This window comes from Rattus norvegicus, chromosome 1, assembly GCF_021556685.1.
Source record: "Rattus norvegicus strain SHRSP/BbbUtx chromosome 1, alternate assembly SHRSP_T2T, whole genome shotgun sequence".
In the NCBI taxonomy this organism is placed as follows: Eukaryota; Metazoa; Chordata; class Mammalia; order Rodentia; family Muridae; genus Rattus; species Rattus norvegicus.
The window spans coordinates 63,704,145-63,712,500 of NC_141534.1; the positions used below are offsets into that span (position 1 = coordinate 63,704,145).

At 46.1% G+C, this 8,356-nt stretch overlaps 1 pseudogene across 3 annotated transcripts in view; it reads right to left on the bottom strand.

The window, feature by feature from the left end:
• Positions 1–309: 309 nt before the first annotated feature.
• LOC148007123 (sperm motility kinase Y pseudogene) overlaps positions 310–8,356 on the bottom strand; it is an 8,985-nt pseudogene continuing 938 nt past the window's right edge. The window contains exons 2-7 of one of the 3 annotated variants that reach the window (XR_015646217.1): positions 6,010–7,602; positions 4,329–5,297; positions 3,777–3,871; positions 2,037–2,215; positions 1,710–1,920; positions 310–1,084 (exon numbers count right to left, since the gene is read on the bottom strand). The product of XR_015646217.1 is annotated as a sperm motility kinase Y pseudogene, transcript variant X2 (transcript). Of the gene's footprint in view, positions 1,085–1,161; positions 1,921–2,036; positions 3,872–4,328; positions 5,298–6,009; positions 7,603–8,356 lie in introns of those variants that run through there. The other 2 variants (XR_015646216.1, XR_015646218.1) reach the window with 2 other exon arrangements.

The window sequence follows — 8,356 nt, forward strand, 5'->3', positions numbered from 1 at the left end:
AAAGAAAGCAGAAATGAAGAACAAGCAATTGCAGCAGACATGTTCAGTGTGTTTTCGACCAGAAAAGTAGGAAAGGAAGAAACTGATTAAGTCAAATCACTTCTCTGTCTATCCATCCATCCATCCATCCATCCATCCATCCATCCATCCACCCACCCACCCAACCACCCATCCATCCATCCATCCATCCATCCATCCATCCATCCATCCATCCGTCCATCCATTTCCCTGAGGGAAGTCAGCTTTTCTTTCTGAGAATGTCAAAGCAGCGCTCCCTTGTGGTGACAATGAGGATTGCAGGCAGTGAGATAAGTGGGTATTCATTTATTTATTTATTTATTTATTTATTTATTTATTTATTTATTTATTTATTTATTTCATCTGCGATAGACTGCCACTTGTGGCCAGTCCCCATCTGCATCAGCTGTACCATAAACCCAGTCTCAGTGTGACACAGAAAAGGCCTAATTGGAAATTATGTCCTCTCTCTAAGCGACACTGTATAATAACATACTCTGGACTGCAGGTCAGTCAAGGCCTGTGTTTAGGAGACTTGCGGACAGATGAATGTCTGTGAGTCTGGACTTAGACTCTGTGGAGGGCTCAGGTCACCTGACTGTCCTGAAGCTTCCCACTGTGATTTATTTCCCTCCTACAGAGCCAGACACCTGAGCAACTGCATTTCCTGGTTATCCCCTAATCCTCTTACACTGTGTAGTGTGTTCAATCTCAGGGAGGGCCTGGGAATCTGAGAGACACCACTGAGCCCCCTGGGCCTGACTGACTCAACCTGAGGCTACTCTGTATGTCTTCATTTTGCTCACCCTCCAGAGACCTCAAAAGTCAGCAGTGAGCTTGCTGAGAGGTCAGGAACCTCCATATTTGCCCAAGAGCAACTGTCCTCTTTTACAGGTTCATCCACAGAGCTTGTAATTCTGATTGGTGCAACAGTCAGGAAGAGTGAAAGATGTCATCTCCCAAGGACAAGTGCTGTGCTAGTGGACACTGAGGAACTTCAGGGATCAAACCCTTCCCCATTCTTCTTCAGCCTCTCTTGTTCTTCGTTGAGATGTTTCCTGAAGTTCTAAAAATCCAGGCAATCCATGACATGGGTTTGAACATAATCTCGACATTTTATTCATTGCCTGATAACTAAGTCTAGGTAAAATTTATTTATTTATTCATTCATTCATTCATTCATTCATTCAATCAATCAATCGTTATGCATACGTACAGGGTAGCTGTATTTAGAAAGACCAGAGAGGGCATCAGATGTCATTAGAGACATTTGTGAGCCTCCATGTGTTTGCTGGGATTTGAACTCAGGACCTCTGAAAGAGTATTCAGTGCTCTTAGCCACTTATCAATCTTTCCATTTTCCAGGCTAACTTTTTTAGTTCCAATAATTTCTTCTTTATTCAGGTTACATCCTGATCCCAGTCACTCTCCCTCTTCCCTTCCCAGTCCCACCTTACAAATCCTTTCTACCATAATGCTCTCCCTTCTCTTTGGACAAGGGGAGACACCCTGGGTACCACACCACCCCGGGACATCTAGTCCCAGGTGGCCCGAGCACATTCTGCCCCACAGATTTACAATCAGGCAGTCCGGGTATGGGGAACAGATCCAATGGCAGGCAACACAGACTGAGACAGTCCTGGATCTATTTGTCAGATGACCCACATGGAGACCAACTGCAGATAGCTAACCTGGCTCTGGGGTTGGTTGCACAGGCTCTAGCATACTCCATGGTCCAAGGTATCTGACGGTAGGGGACTACTTGTAGTGTTTTATCCCAACCAGTTTCCTTGTCACTCTCCCCCCACTCTTCCACAAGACTTCCCGAGCTCCATCTGAGGATTGGCTGTGGCTTTCAGCTGCTGAGTGAAGCCTCTGGAGACAGGTGTGCTACTTTTCTGTCTGTAAGTAAATCAGAAAGAATATCATAAATAGCGTCAGAGGTTGTGTCTGTCACATGAGACAGATCTCACTTTGTGTCAGTCATTGACTGGTTGGTCCCTCAATATCTGCTTTACCTTTATCCCTGCACACTTATTGGCAAGACAGATTTCGAGTTGAAAGTTTTGTGAATGTATTGATGTCTCCTTCCTCTTCTAGAAGTGTTTCTTGTTACAGGAGGTGGCCATTTCGTTTTCATGCTCTGGTAAGCCTGCAAGGGAGGCTTTGTGTTGGGTCCAGTAGTTAAAAGCAAGACCTGGGAAGAGGAACGGCAGAGTTGTGATCTAGGACTTCCTGCAGCAGCCAGCTCTGGGTCCTTGGAGCCTAGGCAGGCTTTGCAGTCATAGAGCTCCATCCACTGCCCAAGTCCCATCCTGACACCTTCTCCATCTCTATTACAGACCATTGTAATTCTGGCATAGTCGCTCTGTCCTGGGCCCGATAGGCCATCCTACCCTGGAAGAACAGAGAGTTCAAGGACGGCCAAATTGCACTTAAGCAAACTTGTTCTCAGACTGTGTGGTTGCTCTGTCTTAGCTCTCATAACACACTTTCCTCTACGTTGCCTTAGGCTGTATCCTCCAAGCATCCCACCATGCATCAGCTCCATATCCTGACGAACCTACCTTAGGGTCCCTGATAATTCCAGATACTTTAATGTTCTCCCAGGATGGACTGTGGCCCCTGTGTGGCTCACATTGATCCTAGAAGTTCTTGGGAGCCTCCATGCCATGGCATAGGATGTCTCTGAATCCGCACTGGCCTGAGGGATTCCATCTGGCACAGGATTCTCTCCCTATTGTTGAATTTTGGCTCTTATGTTTTTCAGGAATGGCTCTGCATGTGGTCAACACACACTACCCTGGAAGACCAGAGAGTTCAAGGACGGCCAACTTTCACTTAAGCAAACTTTTTCACAGACTGTGTGGGTCCCATCAGCAGAGAGTAGCCTCCACATTGCAATGATGTGCAAACTTCTGCCTTTCAGCCATGATGGACTTTAGGATCTACCCTGAGGACCCTCCACAAGCCACAGGTGGGTGATGTGTAAATTGGGCATGTTATTGGGTCAGGTCTTCAGTGCAGTGCCTTAAGCTGACAGCCTTTTGGGAGGGCATATGCTTCTCTATTAAATGAACTGGTTCCACTGTTGGCCTGGACTCTGCTGTGTCTGCCGCTCATGCTCTCCTCCAAGTCTCTAACTGTCCCTAACTCTCCTTGACTGGCTGGTCAATCAGTCTTCATACCAGTCTAGAGCCATTCTATAAACACAGAGCCCAGACAGTCCTCTGCCGACGTTTAACAGGGCTGCTGGTTTAGTGTCCTGGGTTCCCTATGGGGGTTCAAACTCAAGTTTCTTAGGTCCCTATGTGTCTGACAAAAAGCCTTTAGAACAAGGTAGATGTGAAGAAATCAGGAAATAAACTCCTGCAGTACTTCATGTCTACCACTGGAGGGCTCTACACTTTTCTGGTCCTGGTGTGCTACTCAGCAAACCCTCTCACTGGAAGGCCCTGTGCCTGAAGCAGAGAACCTCTGCTAAACACAATGTTACCAAGAAACTGGCTGTATCTTCAGGGCAGCCTGTAGAAGATTCTCCACGACCCTGAGGACCCAATTGGGAAAACTTAGGTAGGCAGGGTGTGGGAGCCACCAGGGCTGTATGGAGACCTTACCCAGAATTTGATCTCCAGCTGTGCATTCCGATTAACATGACCCACACTCCTATGAAGGTCTCTGGGTGGCTCCTGATATGAGTTGGGGGAGGGGGGAGGACAAGGAAGCTGGGTCAAGACAGAAGCACTGTCCTTACTCACTGCGTCTGGGCTTGTTCCTGCCCTAACTGTGAAGCAGGAAACAAACACCCACTCCTCATGGGACTGTCCGTGATGAGGCCAGCTGAGGATCTGAACTGTCAGCAAGAAAGACAGGAGCTGTATGTGCCACAAACCAGAGCACAGTGTCCCGCATAAGCCCATCAAATGATGCTATCTCCTCCCCAGAGTGGCTCCAGTCTGGGTTAGGAGTGGGTCACGTATTCTGAGCTCTCTGCTACTCCTGCAAACACAGCAATGGTGCCTTCTCATGCTCATCTATACTGAGCCTAGGGATCAGCCAGAGGTCATACTCATGGGAATTCAGACTCAGTTCAATCTGCTATCCTGTAGCCCATGAGTCTGGACTCAACTTTAGTGGTCAAGGCCAGTGGTTTATTTCCTGGACAAGACTTTGAGAATGTTAGTGACACATTGTATGCCCTTGGCTGGCCTTCACTCTAATAGCCCTGAGTGACTATTCCAGCCTGCACCCAGGGAATCAGATCAGCATTGGCCAGAGCAGGCTCTTTGCTACCTGGTCCTATAGCTCACCTCCACTGTACTTCATGTATCTTGGCTGCTGCAGCTGCTCCAGAAGCTACCAGATGTCTTCCCACAGAATCCTGTAGTCCCTGTGGGCTCATCCACAGACATCTCACACTCTCCCTGCTGGGAGATAGGCTGGATGCCTGCTGTGTGGGAGCTGCCTTGCCTTATGGAGCAGAGTCAGAAGCAGTGGAGGAGATGTTGTCTGTTGCTCTTAATGTCCTCAGTGCCCAGGGCTTGCCTGTGGTGTGGTTGTGGTCCAGCTCCAGTTAATCACTGATATAAATTCAGCCCGTAGAAGCTGCGTACCCCATGAGGCACAGGGAGGACCATAACTGAGGGGGAACCATGCAATCCAGGACCCTGTGGGGATCAGGGAATATTCCAGGTCCCCTCTCACGCAGGATGCAAGGCTAGGAGCTCTGTGTGCCCTGACACAGGGGCATGGGACCGTGACTCCCATGAAATGCTCCTTCATACCTCTTACATCATCAGCTTTGAGAAGGTCTTCCTCAGTAAGAACATTCCACACTGCTTGCCTCTGCCATCTGGCTCTCTTTTCCAGGGCTGCATGCCCTCAGGAACATTGACATGTCTTCTATGAACATTAATATTCTGTTAAATCATTTTGATAAACAGTTCTCAGCATGATATCTGTGTCCAGAAGTAGTCATCAGCAATTCTCACGGGGACAGGGAATCAAAATATTCCCCCTGCTCTTCATCCTCCTCTTTCTCCTCCTCTTCCTTCTCTTCCTCCTCCTCCTCTTCTTTCTCCTCCTCTCTTCATCTTCCTCCTCCTCCTCCTCCTACCCTCCTTGTTCTCCTCCTCCTGCTGCTGCTGTGCCTAATGCTGCTTCTGCTATTGTTGCTACTCCTGTTGCTGCTGTAGTTTCTGCTGGTGTCTTTTCCATTGCCATGTGTCTGAAATCACCTACTGTTTATACTGAGGACATGAAAGAATTTCCAGATGACACTGTGAAATAGACAAGACAATTTATTCCAAGCAAAAAAGACAGTGAGGTAGAATTCTTAGCTTACCATTTGGGGCTTTGATTTGCCTTACTATATTATAACTTCTTTTTTCTACTTCTCAGTTGAGGTCTTTGAAAGAAAACATTTAGAACTACTACCTATAAAATTCAATAGATCACTAGGTCTTAGGAACAAAAAAAAAACCAGTATGCAAAACAATATGCATGCATGCAGGATTCTGACCATCAACTATAACCCACAAACTAGGTTGTTGATACTTATTCAATGACAAACCTTGTTAATTAGTTTTGAGGCTTAATGGAATGGGATGTTACATTTGAAAAAATAAGACTCTGCTCTGCAGCACTTGTGATTGATGACCACATGTGAAAAGATCAGTAGCCCCTGGAGGAGTCCATGAGCCCATGACCCTCTAGTCCTCACCCTGTGGGAGCTATTGGCCTAAGGGGGAGCTGGAGTCCATCTGAAGGGATGGGCCAACTAGAAAACTCTGTAGAGTGTGGAACTCATCAATCCTATTGGGTCCCTGCTGGGAAGAGGAGAAATCAAGAAGAGGGAGAAGGCTTGGTGTTGGGGAAACCTCATAAAGAACTTAGAGCAGATACAAGGTAAGAATTGTGGGGAAAATGGAAACCAGAGACAGAGGAAGGACCAGTATAGAGCAAACTGAAAAGGACAAAGCACAAAGGTACCTGGGCTATGCCTGCTGCTTGTTCTCTGGACTCTCCCTGTGGCTCATTTCTGGGGGGAGATTCTGTTCTGCCCCAGGCGAGGTTTCTTTCTCCTTGGCATGCAGCAACACAGCTTTATCAGGGCATTTGCTATATTCCTGGTCCACCCCTTAAAACCTCTGTGCCGGACCCTGCTGGGGATGGGCTTATCCTCTAATGGGGCTCTGTGGGAGAGTGGGTTGTCTTCTTTGATTTCCTTATTGCTACTCTTCTCAGTGAAGATGCTTGTTGTTTGAATGCATGGGACACTCACGGCACATTTGTGATAGTGGTCCTGTGTAGGTGTCATCAGTAGAGGCCTGAGACGACCAGCCACAGTGGATCTTTTGCCTCCTTTTGGATGAGCATTCTGGCCATAGTGAGATACGTGACCATGGGAGGATGACACCCGCAAGGTGCCAAGGACTGGCAGGCTTCCACTCCTCTTTGGTTCTAATCTAAAAGCAGCAGCAGGATCAAGGCTAGGAAATGGGGCTACAACGGGACTCACTTGCTGTGCCTGGGCTGTGCAGCCATCCCCCTGGAGAGCCTGCTTTTGTAGAAAGAAATAAGTTGCCATTTCCTCATTATATTTTCTTTGTTTTAAAGAGTGTTTTACTACAGAGGCTTGGAATCCAATGCTTTTCATGGCATCCAAAATGGCCGGGTCTGGTGTGAGGGGAAGCAGTTCTTCATAGGGACCTATCAATCCGTTCCAGTGTTCTTTGAACCAAGGGTGTTTCATCGCCTTTCTTGCTGTTGGTCTAAAGTTGGGATTTACCCTCAGTAATTTACTAAGGAGGTCCTCCAGTTCTTTTGAAACCCCACAGGGAGCAGGATATACCCCTGCCACTACTTGTCTTTGCAGTTCTTGGATGATCACTGAATCAAATGGGAGCTTTCCCACTACCATACAGTACAAGACCACTCCTATAATCCACATATCATTCTTCGGCCCGTCATACCGATGGCCAAGGAGGAGTTCAGGGGAACCAAAAGAGTACGTGCCGCAGTGGTGGTTTAGCATTTTTCCAGGTTGAAATTGGGTGCTAAGCCCAAAGTCGATGACTTTGACCTTTTTGTTTTTATCAATCATTATATTGTCCAGTTTGAGGTCTCGGTGAACAATCCCCTTTCCATGGCAGTAGCTCACTGCTGACAATATCTGTTCAAATATTTGCCGGGCCTCATCCTCCTCTATGTGCCCTGACTCTCTGATGTACTGGTAGAGTTCTTGGCCTTCCACCAGCTCCATTATGAGGTATATTCTCGTTTCCTTTTCAATAACTTGTATGAGAGACACTATGTTGGGGTGGTTGATCTTTCTCATTATGTTTGCTTCCATCACGGCTGGCTGGAACCACTGCTTGTCCTTTCGCAGAACTTTGACAGCCACCGGGGTTCCTGTGAGCCGGTGGTGGGCCTGGAGGACTTTGGCGTTGCCCCCTTGCCCAATTGTCCCCAATACTTGGTATTGGGAATGGAAGTTGCCCTCCTCAGAGATACTGGGCTCGGGTGTAGGGGTTGGTAACTCCTCCTCAGTCTCTGTAGGCATTTTATCAGTACTAATGCTACCTAAAAATAACAAAAATGGAATCAAATAATGAAAAAGATGGAGCAATATAGGAGCTAAAATTACACTTGTGGTACCTAAAAGAAACAAACAAAAGAAAAAGAAAAAAAAACAAACAAAGACAAAGTAAAAACTAGACTAGAAAAATAGAGCAAAATTATGAAAAAGTTAAGGGGAAAATATGAAGAGTCATAAGTAAAAGCCACCCAAATAACCAACCCCAAAAGAGAAAACCAAGAGCACACACATACTAAATGCAATGATGAAAATAAAAATCGTCATACTACAATAGGATTGGGCGGCCAAAGATGGTCAATACTATGAATAGATGTTCATTGAAGAAAAAAAAAAAACAGATGAAAGAAACGAGAGGAGAAAGAATTAGTATAAGACAAAACAAACAAATATAAAAAGCCAACACTTAAGGGAAAACTCCATTGAATTTCAGGACCTAATGATCCACAAAAATCCACAACTCTCCAGAGCAAAATACTGAAAATTAAAATTAACCAACCACAAGGAATAAGGCAGTTAAGTATCAGTGAATAGTAAACCTTAAACAAAGGCCGAAGAGTCAAAGTGTCACAAAGGACAAATTTGTATCAAGTCTAAGCCAATGATTGCTTGTACTCAATAAATAGAGAAACAGGAATAATGTAAAAGGATGAAACCGCAGGACATTGAAAACGGAGATAGAGTGAATCATCCGACTGCAGAACCGTAAATAATCAAAGCAGTAATATAGCATGTGAGAAC